Raw genomic sequence first — 18,499 nt, 5'->3', positions numbered from 1 at the left:
AGATGGTGAATGTCCCTCTCATGGGAAAACAGCCCCAAATGAATCATTTAGCAGGAAGAAAATAGAAGCCCACAAAGCCACCCTCAGGATTCCATTTGAGACAGGAGAGCAGACTCTGAGAGACTGGGGCCCCAGAACAAAAGGTGCAATAGTGAACCATGATCTTCAATAAATACAAAGAAATGCTTTGATTCTTGGCATTTCTATGACATGTTTAAAAAATAAAGTCTCAATCAGAACTCTGAGCTTATGAAAAAATGAACTTTAAACTTTCCTATCTTGCTGAACTCATAGCTTGTGGCATAATGGACTGGTTCCTGAGAACTGAGGGGATCGTATTACCCATAGAACATTCCGACTTAAAGCACAGAAGGAGAGTTCAATTCAACAACTCAGTGCCCACCTGCTTTTGACCAGCAAGTGTGTGCCAAGCACTGAGTGCAGCACCCTGAGAAGATGGTGAGTAAGATATAAATTCTGGCCAAGAGAGAAACAAACACATTAAAAAAAAATAATTGCAATACAATACAGAATTTTTCAGGCCATAATGCAGGCACGTGCCAAGGAGATGGATAGATTCCTGTGAATGGCAAAATACACCAATGAATTGTGAAAGAAATAGATTTGGAACCTGGGAAATGTCTCTCAAACATATTCCTTTCTCTCCACCTTCATCACCAGGTGAGGTAAAGAGAGGGCATGTGGGGGAGAAGAAGCACTCCAGAAAAAAAAAATAGCACCTATGTAAACAAATAAATAAAATGCATTGGCAAAGATATGTTCCAGGGACAGTGGAGGCGAGGGAGGGAGTTGTAGGCACTGCTAAAGAGATCAACAGGCTAAGTCACAAAGGACCTTGTACAGCAAAAAAGTTTGAACATTACCTCATTGTTTACAAGGAACCAATTGACATTCATAAAATGTAATTTTTAGAGAAATAATTCTTAGGTCTGGAGTGCTGGGGGGTGAATTGAAGAATTAGAAGCTTAGAGGCCAATTAGAGAATCTATGAAATATGCTGAGCCTGACATGATCCCTAGAAGGGAGATAGTTCCAAAATTCCTATATTGAGTCCAAAGCTGCCTCTTAATAATTTTAATTACGGTATTTCTCAGAAATCTCAATCAATTACAGCCAAAGAGAAGGCTAATGTACTGTTGGGTTATCTGATACTCCTTAGAAAAGTCCTTGATAGAGAATAATAATGGCATAAGTAAATAATTTCTCAATAATGCATTCAGTAGAAAATGAAACCAATCATTGGAAAACTCATCCCTGAAATATTGTAAAAATAATATGGTTATTTCATATGGAAATTAATTTTAGCCTGGAGGACACATGTCTTCATTCTCAAATGACCCAATCCCGGAACATTATCTTGTGAAAATATCTAACCTTATCCATACCACTCAGACTTTGAGTAAGTTCCCAGTAAATGAAGAAAGAAAGAAAGAAAGAAAGAAAGAAAGAAAGAAAGAAAGAAAGAAAGAAAGAAAGAAAGAAAGAAAGAAAGAAAGAAAGATAGAAAGGGAGGGAGGGAGGGAGGGAGGGAGGGAGGGAGGGAGGGAGGAAGGGAGGGAGGGAGGGAGGAAGGGGGGAGGGAGGGAGGAAGGGAGGGAGGGAGGGAGGGAGGGAGGGAGGGAAGGAGGGAGGGAGGGAGGGAAGGAGGGAAGGAAGGAGGGAGGGAGGGAGGGAAGGAGGGAAGGAAGGAGGGAAGGAGGGAAGGAAGGAGGGAAGGAGGGAAGGAAGGAGGGAAGGAAGGAGGGAAGGAAGGAGGGGAAGGAAGAAAGGGAAGGAGGGAAGGAAGGAAGGGAAAGCGGGAAGGAAGGAAGAGAAGGAGGGAAGGAAGGGAGAGAAGGAGGGAAGGAAGGGAGAGAAGGAGGGAAGGGAGAAGGAGGGAAGGGAGAGAGAGGGGGAGGGAAGAAGGGAAGGAGGGAGGGAGAGAGAGGGGAAGGGAAGGAGGGAGGGAAGGGGAAATTTGGAAAGGAGAAGGAGGAGAAAGAAGCAGAAGAAAGAAAGAGAGAGAGAGAGAGAGAGAGAGAGAGAGAGAGAGAGAGAAGAAGAAGAAGAAGAAGAAGAAGAAGAAGAAGAAGAAGAAGAAGAAGAAGAAGAAGAAGAAGAAGAAGAAGAAAAGGCCCAGGAGATTAATTTAAGAACAAAAGTCATTAGAAGAGTTAAGCAGCTGGTAGGAACTGGGAGTGGGGGAGAGAGAAGAATAGCCATCTGAACACTTCAAATTTGGCAGTTATTCACACAGTCATTCAGCACTCTCCCTAGGTTTCTGAAGAAAGAAGAATTCTGAAGTGCGTTTGTTTCCCATGTTACTTACCTTACTTGAGAGCTTGCAGGTATGGCTCAATGATAATGTGAAAACAGGTACGATACTTTTACTCCACTACATACAGTAAATTCTTCCATCTATCCTCCTTTTCATTCATGCAGTGAATAATGAGATATTTATTATGTTCCGGACATAGTAGCCATCTGTGGGAATAAATATTAATGAATGAATTATGAACAAAATTAGCCATCCTGCCTGCAGAGTATTTTTTGTGGTTGTTTGGTTCTTTTACAATATCAAAAGGATTATAGTAAATCTCCAAAGAATCAGAAAAGTAGAGATGACCTGACTGATCTCTAGCTGTGTGGCCTTAGGTAAGTAACCTAATGCTTTGAGTCTCCATTTCTTCCTCTGGGAAACAGAAGAAAATTTTCCAGTTCTCCTCATTGGTTTGTTGGGAAGACAAAACTAGTTCATTATACAACAAAGTACTTTGTAATTTGCAAGCAGATGATCTAGTATAGTGTAGGAAACATCTAGAAGTATGCTTTGTGACCACTGAGTATAATTTAAGTTAGAGGTTTAAAGTTCACCTGGTATTCTTCAAAGAAACTGTCAATTGATTAAATTAATAATGTAAATAAGATGAGGGAGAGGGGAATAGGCATTTAAGTCACTTAATTGTTCCTAACCATAACCAGTGTGCTAATTACAGATCATATTTGGCTATTCACAAAAACAAGGTCCTTAAGGATAATGCTATTCATCTTGTATGAGGTAGTTTGCATATTTGAAAGAAATGACACTGAAATTGCTTTAGAAATGAAGCAATAATTTATATTTCTGTTATTTTAGATTGCCTCCTTCATCCAAGGTCTCCTACCCCCTTACCCCACCTCCACGGTGATGACTCTGTAAAGTTTGATAGAAGGAACTTTGAAATGAATACATTGACTCAACAATGCATTGACTCAACAAGAACTATTCTGAGCATCGGGAGTTCAAGCAGGGATTTGGGGCATGAACTCTTTGGCTGAGCAATAATTGCATCTTGGGAGGAAGACAAGATGGCGGTACCCCCTCTAAAGAGACAGGGGAAAAACACCCAGCCTCTGGGAGCCCATCTCGGAAGTCTCTCAGTGTGGGAAATGGGGAGTTGCTGCCTCTCATCAATGTCATCTTCTATTCCTCTGACCTGGACACTCAACCCAGGGGCCTGACTGAAATGACAACTAGCCAGGTGGAAATGGGACAATGGGGGGAGCTGCTGATGTTCCTGCTGTGTCCCTTCCTGGACACACTAGCAAATAAGGGTATTCTGCAGATAGTAAAGCACTTGCCCCACATTATCTCATTTGATTCTGATCATAAGCCAGTGAGGTAAGTATTATTAGTCCCATTTTCAGAGGCATAAACATGAAGCTCAGAAAAATTCAATTTTTGAAACAACCGAAGAGTTAGAATGTTAGTAGCATTTTTATGTATTCAAGTGCATTAATGTTTTTACATAGCAGAATTTGTTATTAGGGGAAAAAGCCTATTTTCATTCGGTATGTCAAACATATAGAGAATTTAAATTTGTACATGTCTTTTTTACTCTCTGGTGCACACACTTGAACGTTAGTTATAACCAAGAAGAGATGTCTCAATTATTAAGCGTAAAGAATGTCTAGAGATACTGTTTTCCTCAGTTCTCTCATTCACAGAGAGCCACTTTCTGAGAGACAGGGTGATAGGTGGTGGAAAAAGTAAATAATCCAGATGACTTGATTTCTAGTGGAGCTGAGCTGCCACTGACATGTTTGAGACCATAGTTTCCTGTTATTGAAATTATTAATAATAATGCACATTAATAATAATGTATATTAATAATAATAATAATCTGATATGCATGTTTGACAATTCCTAATACAAAGTAGACATTTAATATATCTGGGTTTTTCCCAAACTTTCTGTTTATCTTTGGGAATAGTTTAAGTCATTCAACAAATATTTATATTTGGTCTCTGTCCATACTGTTCCAGGGTTTGGGGATGTAGCAGTAAATAAGACTGAAGCTCTGTAGAAATGCCACATAAATAGAAGTTCTGTTAATAGTGGGATTGCTAGAGCAACCAGCACTACATGAGTCTACCTGCCCCCCCCCCCCCCCCCCACGAGAGCTGGGTAAAGTTAAGATGCAGAGGAAGATGAAAATGTAGCATTTGGGGAATAGTGTTATGGAAGTGGAATGTTGTGCTCAATCACATGAACATTATCATGGAGAACGTCCTCTTTAGAATATTCTGCAATGTGGGAACTACTAAAACTGCCAGGCATGCCGAATAAATTAGAAATTTTTTTTAAAATCACAGATAAACCGTCTGCTGCTGCATGGATGTGTGACAACACACAAGAGTGTTATTCTCACCCTAAGAAACAAAACAAGCCAGAGAGTCTACAAAATCTTTTTTTTTAATGAACTAAATTTCAAGAAAGGACAAGCTCCATGTAAGAGAAAAGAGGCACTCAGCTGTTTGTTTCCCTGGCAGAGTGGTGGGGGGATGGGGATAAAGAGAAACCAGTTGAAATTTTAACAAAAATTTAAGACTATACATGGGCTGGTATGACAGATTAATATTCTGAGAAACCCCAGGCACAGGATGAGATTGGATGCACCTGCCAAATATTTTCAACAAGTCTTCACTGAGTGCTCCAAGAGAGTACTCCAACGCCTCAGGTTAGATCAGGAACACCAAGAAATGTCACCCATGAGGTGAACAGTGCTCCCTCCAGATATAGAGCAGCCACCCTCCTGAGGGCAGAAGTCGGACTAGAGACTTAAAAGACATTCACTGCAGACAATACAAGTTCTCAGACACCAAACTCTGAGAGAATGCGTGACATCTAAGAGACATACATGGCATTTTATGGCTTCTGGTGTGAAGCTCCTTCAGAAGGTTTGGGCAGGCCAGCAGGAGGGAAAATCCTCCCAAGCCACAAAAATATAAGAGGTAAAGAGAACCCCATAGCTACTCATAAATATTACAATCTAACTATGAAATAAAGTTTTCACACCGTTTGGAAAGCCGTTAACTGAATTATAATCTTTGAAAAGTTCTTCAGAAATATGGGAGGTCCAAGGCATAAATTTTGCCAGAGAGAAGGTCCCCTGATACCCTCAAAACACATCAGGCCTGCAGTGCATGAACTGAATTAAAGTTAAGCTGCTGCTCTAACCAGTCTGGCTCAGTGGATAGAGCATTGGCCTGTGGACTGAAAGGTCCAAGGTTCAATTCTGATGAAGGGCATGTACCTTGTTTGTGGGCACAGCCCCAGGAGGCAGCTGATTGATGTTTCTCTCTCATCGATGTTTCTAACTCTCTGTCCCTTTCCCTTCCTCTCTGTAAAAAAATCAATAAAATGTATTTTTTTAAATAAAGTTAAGCTACTATAAATCCAGGCTCAGCTCAATGGCAGATCAGAGTGACTTAGACCTTCACTCTAAAAAATGGACAGAAAGAAGGCTGTGTGGTTTTCTGGAACTAAATATTGTTTGCTTCTTTCTTCTTTTGATATAAAATGTCTGCCATGTGGCCAAAATTATAATATAGCTTAAGAATCAAGAAAATGTGGCCCATGGACAATAAAGGAAGCAGTCAAAGCAGGACCAGGGAGAGCCCAGACAATGAAATGTCCTATTGGGACTTGATAATGTCTAGGATAAAAATGCAAAAGGGTCTGGTAGAAAAGGTATACAACAAGAGCTGAGTGATTAGAGTAGAAAAAAATTTTTTAATCAAATGGAAGCCCTAGAAATAAGAAATACATATCCAAAATGAAGAATTCAATGTAAGGCTTTAACATTTTAATGGACACAGCAGAGCCAAGAACCAGTGAAATTGAAGATAGACCAATATGAGGTAACCAAAATTAGACTCAAAGACAATTTTTTAATAGACCATTTGGAATCTAGGGGATAATATGAAAAGTTTTAACATGTATGTAATTAAAGTCCCAGGGGTAGAAGAAAGAGAATAGTGAAGAAGAATTATTTTTAATAAAAAATGGCAAGAACTTTTCAAAATTGATGAAGGACATCAAACTAGAGGTTCAAAAAGTCAACCCCAACTAGCAAAAACACAAAGAAAACTATACCTAGGCATAAGAAAACATGTAAAATCAATTTAAAGAGAAAAATCTCAAGTGGACCCAGAGTGAAAAACAGAGAATAAGAATAACAGCTGCCTTAAACACCGGAGAGCAAAAAACACTGGAACAATAATTTTAAAGTGTTGAAAAGGAGAAAGCTATAAATCTAGTACTCTATATCCAATGAGAATATCCTTCAATAATGAAGGCAAAATAATATATAGTTTTACTCATACAAAGCTAAAAAAAATTAATCTCAAACAAAAGATAGTTTTCTGGCCCTGACTGCTGACTCAGTTGGTTGAGAGTCAACCCATGCACCAAAAGGCTGCTGGTTTGATTTTCAGTTAGGGCATATGTCCAAGTTTCTGGCTTAATCCTCAGTGGTAGGCAGGTAGGAGATAGCCAAACGATGTTCCACTCTCATAGTGATCTCTCTCTTTCTCTCTTTCTCTCTCTCTCTCTTTCTCTCTCTCTCTCTCTCTCTCTCTCTCTCTCTCTCTCTCTCTCTCTCTCTCTCTCAAAAAAGTAATTAAAATATTTTTAAATGCAAGTAACCAAATCACATGTGGTACATGATGGCATCTATGTGAAAAAAAAACACAACACAATACAGTATATTTTTAAAAAGTTTTCTGCAGATTGATAGAAAACTAAACCAAATGAAATTCCATACCTATAGAAAAAAATAAAGGACCCAAAAAAGGATAAAATCTGAGTAAATGTAAATCATTTTTGTTAGCATCTTGAAATGCATTATTAACAGTTTAAAATATAAATAATGGCAAGATACTGTAGTGTTACATATACAGAGAAAATTTACATGATAATATCAGCACAAATAGCAGAAGAGTGAATGGAAAGATATAATAGTTTCTTAATATTGAGTAAAAAGCATAATTTTATTTGAACGTTAACCATGAAAACTTAAAGATCTATATTGTAATATCTAAAATAGCCAGTAAAATAAATAAAAAAGACACATACTTATAAAAATCAATAGAGACTTGTGCTTCTGGCTAAAATAGAGTATTGAGATAGGATTTTCTTCCCACTTGAAGCAGTTTTTTTAAAACCCAGACAAATAATATGAAACAGTTTCCAGATAATAGAAATTGAGCAGTGAACAAGAGTGATCCTTCAGATAGAAGAAACAAACAAATTGAGCACTACAATTGTTCAGCTTAAGACCTGGAGAAAATGTCCAGAGGTGCTGAGTATTTCCTTAAGGAAAGATAGCCAGGCTAGGGTGGCTCAGTGATTGAGTGTCGACCTGTGGACCAGGAGATCACAGTTCAATTATCAGTCAGGCCATGTGCCCAGATTGTGGGCTTGATCCCCAGTGTGGGGTGTGCAGGATTCTCTCTCATCATTGAGAGATGTTTCTATCTTTCTCTCCATCTCCCTTCCTCTCTGAAATTAATAAAAATTTCCTATATAATAAAAGAGTAATATGCAAATTGACCATTACTCCAACACACAAGATGGCCACCCCCATGTGGACACAAGATGGCCACCACAAGATGGCCAGCAGGGGAGGACAGTTGGGAGGGACTCATGCCTGCAGGGGAGGGCAGTTAGGGGTGACTGGACCAGCAAAGAAGGGTAGTTGGGGGCAACTAGGTCTTCAGGGAATAGCACTTAGGGGTGACCAGGCTGGCAAAGGAGGGCAGTGGGGGGGGGGGGGGGAACCAGACCTGCAGAAGAGGTAGGTTGTGGGGGAACAGGCCTGAAGGGGAGGGCAGTTGGGGGTATCAGGACTGTAGGGGAAGGCAGTTAGGGTTAACCAGGCTGGCAAGGGAGGGAAGTTAGGGGTGACCATGCCAGCAGGGGAGGGCAGTTAAAGGTGACCAGGCCAACAGGAGAGGGCAATTAGGGGCAATCAGGCCAGCAGGGGAGGAGTTAGGCATTAATCAGGCTGGCAGGGGAAAGATTAGGGGGTGATAAGGCTGCAAGGCAGAAGCAGTGAGGGGCAATCAGGCAGGCAGGCAGGCGAGTGGTTGGGAGCCAGCAGTCCTGTGTTGGAGAGGGTGCAGACTGGAATGAGGGACACATACACTCCCCCACCCCGCCATGCATGAATTTCATGCACAGGGCCTCTAGTATTTAAAGCAAAAACAGATATGGGTGTCAGAAAAGGCCCATGTAGCCAGAATTCACAGTTCAGACCTCCAAAAAGTTCTTACAATGGTGAAGTCAATGCCATTTTGGGCTGAAAGACAGACAAATTGATCATTAGGGCAGAACAGAGCCCAAAAATTAACCCACACATATATAGACAATTGATTTTGACAAAGTCAACTGTGTGCAAAAAGTGCAACTTTTCAACAAATGATGCAGGAAACACTGGTTTTTCCAATAAAGATAAAGTTTCTTGGGATCTAGATCTCATACCATATTTAATAATTAATTCAAACATGAAATGTAGAACAAAATTAATAGTGCCATGCTGCTGAGATTTCTAGTTCATTCATTAAATATGCCTTTAAGATGCCTTTTATATGATACAAAATATAAAAAGAAAGAGAAGAAGTAGGAGGAATTGAAGGAGAAGGATCAGGAGGAAGAGGAAGAGAAGAAGTAAATTCGGCACCTGTTGCCAGGCCCCATAATTACCGTGTTTCCCCGAAAATAAGACATCCTCTGAAAATAAGACCTAGCGCATGGAAAGATAAGACATCCCCTGAAAATAAGACCTAGCCCAACTTTGGTAGAAAAAAATAATATAAGACACTGTCTTATTTTCAGGGAAACAGGGTAGATTCGTGTCCATTTATAGTCCCCACAACAACCTCCCATGGTAAATATTACTACCGCTATTTTACAGTTCAGAGAGCTTAGAAAATTTGAGGCAGCACAAGTAGTAACATGGAGAGGTGGGATTCAAATCCAGGTCTAATTTGCCTCCTAAGTTCCTGTTTTCTCCACTACAATACACTATACTACACTGATTCCCAGGACAGTTTAGCAAGGAGAAACAAGAAACTGCCATGGCAAGTGTCCACTGCTATGACAGAGGTCAGTATTTGGATCTAACTCTTCCTAGTGGAATTCTGAAAGTCTCTGGGAAGAAGAGATGTCCTCTGAATGGGGTATTATTATTGATTACAGGCATGCTTGGAAGCCTGTGAAATGGACTTGAGGAGTGTATAGAGAATAACAAAGCATTAGATTGTTTTGGAATGCAAATGTTTTTAGGGTTTTTAAATTGCCAGAGAATAAGGGTAGATAGGTCATTTGGGGACTAAACTGAGAAATTCTGTGAATGTTAAACTAAGATGTTTATGGCTAATTTGGTAGGCTGTGGAGAATCATTGAAATGCTTGAAGATTATTTTGACAATGTACGGAGCCTAGAGCCAAGTAGTGGGTTGTAAGTGGGAAGATCTGTTAGAAATCTATTGCAATCACCCACTTGAGAGCTAGAGAGATCCAGAAACGGGACAGTATTAGCAGAAATAGAATAATACAATAGAGTGAATAAAATTTAGGACATGAACTTGACAAAACTTGATAAATACTCAGATAAATATAGACAAGAAAAAAAACTGCTCCCAGTATCAGGCTCAGGTGACTGCACAATGAGAAAGAATAGAGGAAAAGGGAAATGAAGGACATTAAGAAAGTTGTTTACTCACATGCTCGCCCCTTATCCAGTGTTCCAATTTCAGACTGTGACACCTAACATTTGTTTAAAAAACATAAAAATCCATTCTAAGTTACAATAAGGTTTCCACCTCCCTGCAGCCCTCCAGGCATAAAAGCTTACTTCCTGGTACCTCACCCGTGATATATACCAGCCAACAGAGAATCACATTGGATTGTCTACCCACCTTTCACCTGGGTTTGCTTCCCCTACTTGCAGGTAAATGCAAGCGTGGCAAAGTCAGGCAAGGTATTCATAAAATTCCTTCCTCCATGCTCAGAGCTGGACCACACTTGGTGACTCCCACCCTTGATGTTAGGTGAGGTCATGTGGCCAGTCTGGCCAATGAAAAGTGAGAAGAGGTGAGGTCACCATGGCCAGGCCTGAGGCAGAAAACTGCACAACAGCCCCTCTCATTTTCCCCACCTGGTAAGTGCATGTCAGAGTCCAAGGTGACCTTGAAAGCCACATGTTGTAGATGCTAACGCCTCCATAACTCTGCATGACCACATGCAGCAGAGCCTTCTCTCCCCCTTCCCCTCCCCCCCACCTCCCGGCTACTGTTAGACTTCACATCAGCTAGAAATAAACTTCTATTCAGTTGAACAATTGAGAGTTTACATCTTATCTATTTAGCCACTGGGAGTTCAGGGTTTATCTCCTAACAAAAACATCAATGTTGCAACTGGGGGGGGGGAGGGGGAGGATAATGGGCTCAGTCTCACTGGTGATACAGTCCAGGTTTCTGGCCAAGGACAGCTTTGAAAATTCCATTTACCTCGAAACTGGAAAGTTGCTTCACAGACACAGACACAGAAAACACTGGTCAGTCTGTGGGATGTAGGTCTACAAGCTACTCAGGCAACAGAGCTCTACCTGCAAACTCTTCTCGGGCCGAGATCTAAACTGAGGCCAGTGCCTTTGGGACTTGCTTCGCAGGATGAGAAGAAGCAACCATGGAGGCCAGAATACGCGACAGAATGTTTAGGAACATCACTTTGATTAGACCTTACAACAGAATCTGCATCTTATAGTAGGTCTTCTCATTTTCTTTGGCTTGTTTCTTCTACTTGTGGCCAACAAGGAAGAAAAAAGTCACGAAGTCCCAAAATATAGAAATGACAGAAACATACCTGAGACCTGAATTGTCAACTGAAAAGAGACTCAGATCAGTGGCCCTTGTTCTTTTATTCTTCCCTTTGTTATAAATTTTATTAAAGTATAATATATATATAGGGAAAGTGCACAAGAGGAACTGTTGGCTCTTAAGTGTACAGCTCAAGGAATTTTCACAAACTGGACCCCGTGGAAATCAGCAGCTAGATCAAGGAGAGCATTCCCAAGGACCATGAAGCCCCTCATGCTCCCTCCCCATCTCATTCCCCTGGGACATTCACTCTCCTGACTTCCCACAGCACAAATTCATCTTGTCTGTTTCTGAGCTTTAAATGAGTGGAAGCATTCAGGGTGTATTCTTCTGTCTCTGGCTTCTTCTGTTCAACATGAGGATGGTCTGATTCATCCATAGCTTGTGCGTTCCACAACCTGTTTGTTTTTCCTGCTGCATAGTATTTCGTCACACAAATAAGCCATATTACACATCCATTCCACAACCATTGAGTCACTTAGGTAATTTCTAGTTTGGGATATTGCAAAGAGTGCTACTGCAAACATTCTTGTACATATTTTTTGGTGAATATATGTAAGCATTTTTTGATATTCTACCTAGGGGTGAAATTTTGTGTCCACATGCTATGCATTTGTTCAGTTTTCGTGGATATGGTTAAACAGTTTTCCATAATGGTTATACCAATTCTGTGGTATTGTAATTGATGACCTGCAAATGGCCAGAGGACCAGGAAAATGATGAATTAATTGAGGGGCATATTGAATCTGAGACTCTGTGGAACAGCCAAGGAGGATTAAGAGAATTCATGGCTCCAGAGAAACATGTAGTCTGGATGCTGGTGAGAGAAGAAGTCACAGGGTCACCTGGAATCCCCCAAGGATAGTGTGAGTCATAGGAAACCCACCCAGGGAGTCCAGAATGGGACCTGGTGCTAAAGAGAACGATAGAGGAAGAGGAGCTGGAGCAGGGGAAGCTCAGAAGCTCCTCCCTCCCTAGCATCCAGCAGAGTCATGTGGCACCTTGAGAACTTTGGAAACCGACAGGGTATTTTAGGGAGATGGATTATTTTACATTCCCTGAATTTTACTTTGAACAAACTTCCTCCAGCCTGTGCACTTACTCTGGCTTCATTATCGATTCCCCTGCTTCTTTCCTGAGCATTCAGCATAGGAAAGGGCGATCACAGAGGGGGGGGGAAATCACTTCTGGCCCTTTCTCTTCTAAACATAATTCAAGAACCTCATTTGATAGGAGTTGACTCCAGTGTTCCCCATGACAGCTTGACTTATTACAAAGGGTTTAGCACCTTCATGATGCAGGAAGCTCGAAAGCCTGCAGGCCAACAGTTTAGGAGTGTTGCCTTCTAACCTTGGTGAGTTTCTCTGTGACATTGCCCATGAAATCCATTAGATCAGACAACTGAAATAGTGCGAATCCTTCAACCTCAGAAAGGGGCTGGCTGCCACCCATGAGATCGCTGTCTCCTGGGGGATTGATAGCTGGGAAAGGAGGAGTGTGTCATTACAGGGATGCCTCCAGGCACCACGATGCTATTTAAGTCTTTTGAGAATTTAAATTTGAATGAAATATGGTCCCTCCCCACAAGGGACTGACACTTGAATGAAAGAAAGGGCAAAAACACAATTAGCTCTAGTTCAGTGTAGAATATAAAAAAATACTACAATGGAATACACGCAGCCTGTGCTAGGCATACACAGGAGAGACAAGCTTCCTTAGAAAGTAAAATTAGCTTGAGCATAAGTAAAACTCCACTAATAGCAGGAGCCTGATGAAAAAGCATGAGAAAAGGCCAAGATGCAACAGTACAAACCAGCTATATCTCAAGAGAACCAGCACTTTGTGTGGTTAGAACAATGGCTCTTAATGTGCGGTCCCCAGCCAAGCCCGTATCAGCCTCACCTGGGAACTTGTTAGAAATGCAGAATCCCAAAGAACCATCTGACTCACTGAACCAAAAACGCTGGCTCCTCAGAAACATGTTTTAACAAGCCTCTGGGTGAGTCTGGGAAGTCCAGGCATAGCAGGGAGTGTGCATGGAGTTGAGATGCTGTGAGATGAGGCTGGAAAGGGGGATTGGGTCCAGGTCATATTAAGCTGCGGGGTTGGGCTGTTCCTCTGTAAGCGATGGAGAGCCCTTGGGGAATTTTGAGCAGGGGTGATATGATCAGAATTGTGCTGTGGAGAGAAAACCCTGACAGCAGCTGGATGCCGCGCTGACAAAAGCAGTGCTGGGTGCAGGGAGAAAACTCTTACAGGCTATAATTGGAAATCCGGGTGAAAGAGAACCCATACTTCAGTCCAAGAAGATGAGCATAAAAGTCAGCGTTATCTTTGTGAGAGAAAACCAAAAGGCATACGTGTTCACAGTTTGGCTCTGCAATAAAAGGTCCCAGGTCACAGTGCTTTTCCACTAGCAAGGAAAGAAACGGACCTTCTCAAACAAACTCAGTATCAAGATTTATTTCACGTGTTTTGTATGTTTTTTCTCACAAGTCAATGCATCAACCTCTATCTGAAATTGTTAGAAACCGCCCAACACCACAGATAGGAAATGACAGAGAGCTAAGAACTCAGTGAGACATACAACAACAAGCAGAACTACCACAAGCCAACATTGAGCTTGGCTTCAGACTTTGATTCATTTTGACTGCAGCCCATCTCAATGGTAGTACAGGGACAGAGAGAAACAGACCCGGTCCTTGCTGGTAATTTTCTTAGAGCCCCGTTTTCCCCCTTGAAGAGGAAGAATGAACATTCTCTACCCATTATTCTGGCCATGGAGGCAGTTTCCTCAGACTATTGCCGTATCAAACTCTAACAAATGGAAGTTCTCCCAAGTTGAAATCACCTATGCAGACTTCCATTTTTCACCTGCCTGATGGAACCTAGATGACAGATGAATGGGACCCTGGAGATCATGTGGTCCAGTCTCCACCCCCATTTAATGCACATCGAAACTAGAGCCCAGGAAACCAAGCAATTCCCCGAGGCACTCACAGAACTAAACCAGATTGCCTTAGCCAAAGTTCTCTATTTTACCAGCATCTGTTTTGTGAAATCTTTTTGCATCATCATTCAGATTCTAAAACAGTGACTGACACACAGAAGGTATTTAATAAGCATTTTCTGATTGAACGAAGTGCTCATCAATTAAGTCTACTGAGAACTACACCATAACCATCCCCAACCCTTCCTCTTTCCCTAGCCTTCAGAGCTTAACAGGTCCCCCCCCTCCCTGCAGCTCACAGAGCAAATCATATTACAGGGTTCCCCCTGCTATGTGAAAGTAAAGCGTTACTAGGAAATCTTTCATAAGCCAAAATGGGATAAATTTTTTTCCCATTAATTTGTATGGGGGGGGGGGGGGAGAGAGAAATGTAGCTTTTCCGATTCCCCCAAAAAAGAGCCTACCAAATATTACCAAATACACTTAGTCCTGTCCAGCTTTATACTAATCATAACAACCTATGAGCTTTCTTAGCTGTTTCTGGTACTTCAGGACACATATTGCTGACAGGTACACAAAATAAATGGCAAGAAAGCACGGATGCTCTCAAGTAGCTCTCTAGGCCGAAGGTATGGTATTCCAGGAAGGAGCTTGGTGGGGTGAGCCCTGCCTCTGTAGAGGCTCCCTGCAAAACAAACACTGAACACTATTTTTTCTTTTTTGACTTTTTATTGTGTAAATTAAAATCCTGCTTGGATTTTGTATAGTTAGCAAAAAACAGGTAGAGTGCATCCTCACTTAACGCCATCGCTAGGTTCTGAGACTGTAGGTGAAACCGTGCATTATAAAACCAATGTTACCCTAGGATACTTGATACAAACAAGAGTTAATTCCTATAGCATCTCATCAGAATGATAAGGAAACGACATGCTTCAAGGCCTTCCTGTACTAACGTAAGTCTTTATAAAGAGGTGGCCTAGCATAGACTTTCAAAAACCAGGGATACCTGTACCTGCTCTTTAAATTTGTAAATGATGCTACACTGAAGAATTTCATTCATCAAATTAAAAAAAAAACATCTCATTAACTTATTTCTATATATATATATATATATATATATATATATATATATATATATATATATATATATATAAAACTATCTCTACTTTGAATAACCATGGGAAACATGCATGCCTATAATTTTTTAGAGAAAAGCGATTTATTAATTACAAGTGCCTATAGCAAAATCGGACACCCTATGATACATTCATGCCCTGAGGGTGTGATTGTAATTGAGAAAAATGTGCTACATTTATAAACTTGATTACTTGTCAATGGATGTTTCTAAAGAACCTAAGATCTAAGCTCCCCTCAGGGAGACTGCACATCTTTGTTGGCAGAAGTTTAAACACTTGGTTACACAACTGCATTATTTGACCTACCAACACTCATCACATTAAACCATTCACTGGAATGTTCAGAAAAAAATATTCTCATTTCTCCTAAAATATTCTCATTTCTCCTAAAAATATTCTCATTTCTGGGGAAACTATAAAGTAAATCCTTCTCTGATTAGAAGTCTCTTCTACTTAAAAAGCCTGGAAATGGATTGGGAGGTTGCAGAATGATTAGAATCTAATAAGCAATTAGTTAAGTGACATTTCCTTGGATTCATGACTTGTGCGGACTCTGCATCCTCATTCTGAATACTCTTTGGCTTTTTCCTTCTTTGTTCCTTTATCTCAGTCACTCAAACACTATTTCTGAGCAGTGGCTATTTGCCAGTGACTATTTTTCTTGGTCAGTCTGGCTAAAGGTTATCAATTTTCCTGGTTTTTCATACCACAGGCTATTGGTTTCATTGTTTTATCTACTTATCTGTTCTTAATGGCACTAAGTTCTACTTTTATTTCTTTTCTTCTGCTTGTTTCCGATTTGTTTTGCTTTCTTCTCTAGTTTCTTCAGGTAAAAGTTTAGATTACTGATCTGAGACCCCTTTTCTGCCATAAATTTCACTCAAAGCACTGCTTCTAGTGCATCTATGTTGTGTCTCTATTTTTACTCTCAAACTAGTCATCTGAGAGCCTCCAGCCAAACATTAGAATCACCTGCAGAGTTTTACAAAACGGCGATGTTTACCCACCCAAAGCCACATGAGTCAGAAAATATGGGAGTAGGACCTGGGCAGGGCTTTGTTTTCATAGCTTCCCAAGGTGAGTTCTCCCAAGACTGAGAATTTCTGCTCTTATTGAAAGTGATTCCTAAACTTGTGTGCACATGCTGATCTGGAGCTTTTGAAAGGTGCGTATTCTTATCCACATCCCTAGAGATTCTGATTCAGCAAGGATACACGATGGTCAGTAGAAACTGAATTTTTAAAAAGGTATCCCATGTGATAATGATGAATGTGGCCTTCAGACTACACTGTGAGAAAATCTGTATTAAAAAACATCCGTAAAATGGAAAATGAACCCCTGCTGTGTAGCAGCTGTATGCTTTTCAAGAAGCAAAAAATAGTATGAGTACTGTTGGCACTGTGGGAGAGAGTGCTTCCCCACCCACCTGCTCTCACAGAACAAGCCCACGATGGCAGGGAGGTCGTCCTTGTTGGAAATACCTGAGAAGGCTACCTGACTGCAGCTGTTGTCTTTAACATCACTTTTCACCACAAGAAAAAAAAAAAAAGAGAGAAGACAAAATTTACAAATTCTAGCCTTAGCTAGTTGGGCTCCGTGGATAAAGCATCAGCCTGTGGACTGAAGGGTCCTGGGTTCAGTTCTGGTACACTTTGGAGCATGTCACAAAGTGCAGCCCAAACCTAATGAGTGGGAGTTACCCTTCTCTTTCAGGAGGGGGGGGGGGGGTCCACATAGTTTATTTGAAATCCTTCTGCATGGGAGAGTTGTCTCTTCCTCCCCAGGTATTCATGTATGCAACCATTTGTTCATATAAGAATGGATATTTCTTTTATACTCTGGCTTATAATTCAATACTACTTCATTCACTTGGTGGCTCCATATGTTCCAGCGTTAGCCACCGAGAGGTCTTTCATTGGTTTCTAATTACCTTGGAAACCCTCCACCAATGTGGCATTCTGTTTTGTTTTTGTTTGTTTGGGGTACTACAAGGTGGTCCCAGCTCATGTATATTTCATGTTTCCATCCTAGAATCAGCCATTTCTCCAAAGAGCCCTGCTTCCTTTTATTGGAGAATGGTATTAGAATTCAGTATCTGTGTGGTGGGTGGGTAGGGTATCTTATAGAGCTGAATATTCATTTCCCACAGAACACAGCAATCCAATCTGAGGCACTTACTCAAGTGAGATGAAAACCTATGTTCATACAAAAACCTGCACATGTATGCTTATAGTGGCTTTTTTTGTAATCACCAAAATCTGATTGGGCTTGTACTAAACCCAAATATACCTCAACTAGGGAAATGATCTACCTACTATAAGATTCTCTTCATATAAAATTCTTACAAAACCAAAATTTTAGGAACAAACAACAGATCCGTGATTGCCAGGATCTGGGGGTTGGACTGATTGATGACAAAGGGACACAGGAAAAGTTGGGGGGATGATGAAACTGTTCTATACCTTACTGCAGTTATATGATTCCATACATTCACCAAACTCACAAAAGCAATGAACTAAAAGAAGTGTATGTAAATTGTACTTTAATATTTTAATTGTATTGAAAGTAAAGTGACTATTAATGTGGGGAAATGCTTGTATGTCAAAGGAGATGACAGGAGGACATATGGTATGTTCTCAAGTACTGAAAAGTATAGATGAAGGGATGAAAAATTTAGTACAATCTTAACAATTACCTGTATGCAGAAATATTATAATATGTAAAATATTTTTATTTTATTAGTATTTTATTATGTAAATTTATAGTGATAGAGCCAAGTTAATATAAAGGAAAACTGTCAAGTCATACACAAATGTGAGGGAGCTCTTAAAATGGTGTCCGTGTTTCCCTGTGTCTCATTCACTGGTGTGCCCCATGGTGTCTGTGTGGCGTACAACATAAAGCAGGTGTGGATAAAAGCAGTAGGAGCCCTTTGAACGCAGAGAGTCTCCCTCACAAATCCCTGTCAATTGGAAATGTCTTTAATGGGCTGAAAGCGATGCTGTTCCCTTTTATATGTTCCTGACCTTCAGCCATCTCCCCTCTGCTGACTGGGCACAGGCTAGTCTTCATTTTAACTGCTGATGAAGTCCAGCTGTCTCCTGGTCGTACCCATGAGCTCGGGGCAGCAGATGGGAGAGTGTGGTGTTCTCATTCACAGCTCATTAAATCATGGAAACCTGGCTCAGGCTTAATATTTCACCGGCAGG

Source organism: Pipistrellus hanaki (assembly GCF_964339955.1).
Source record: "Pipistrellus hanaki genome assembly, chromosome: 12".
Taxonomy (NCBI): domain Eukaryota; kingdom Metazoa; phylum Chordata; class Mammalia; order Chiroptera; family Vespertilionidae; genus Pipistrellus; species Pipistrellus hanaki.
Note: the sequence above shows the minus strand (reverse complement) of the source record.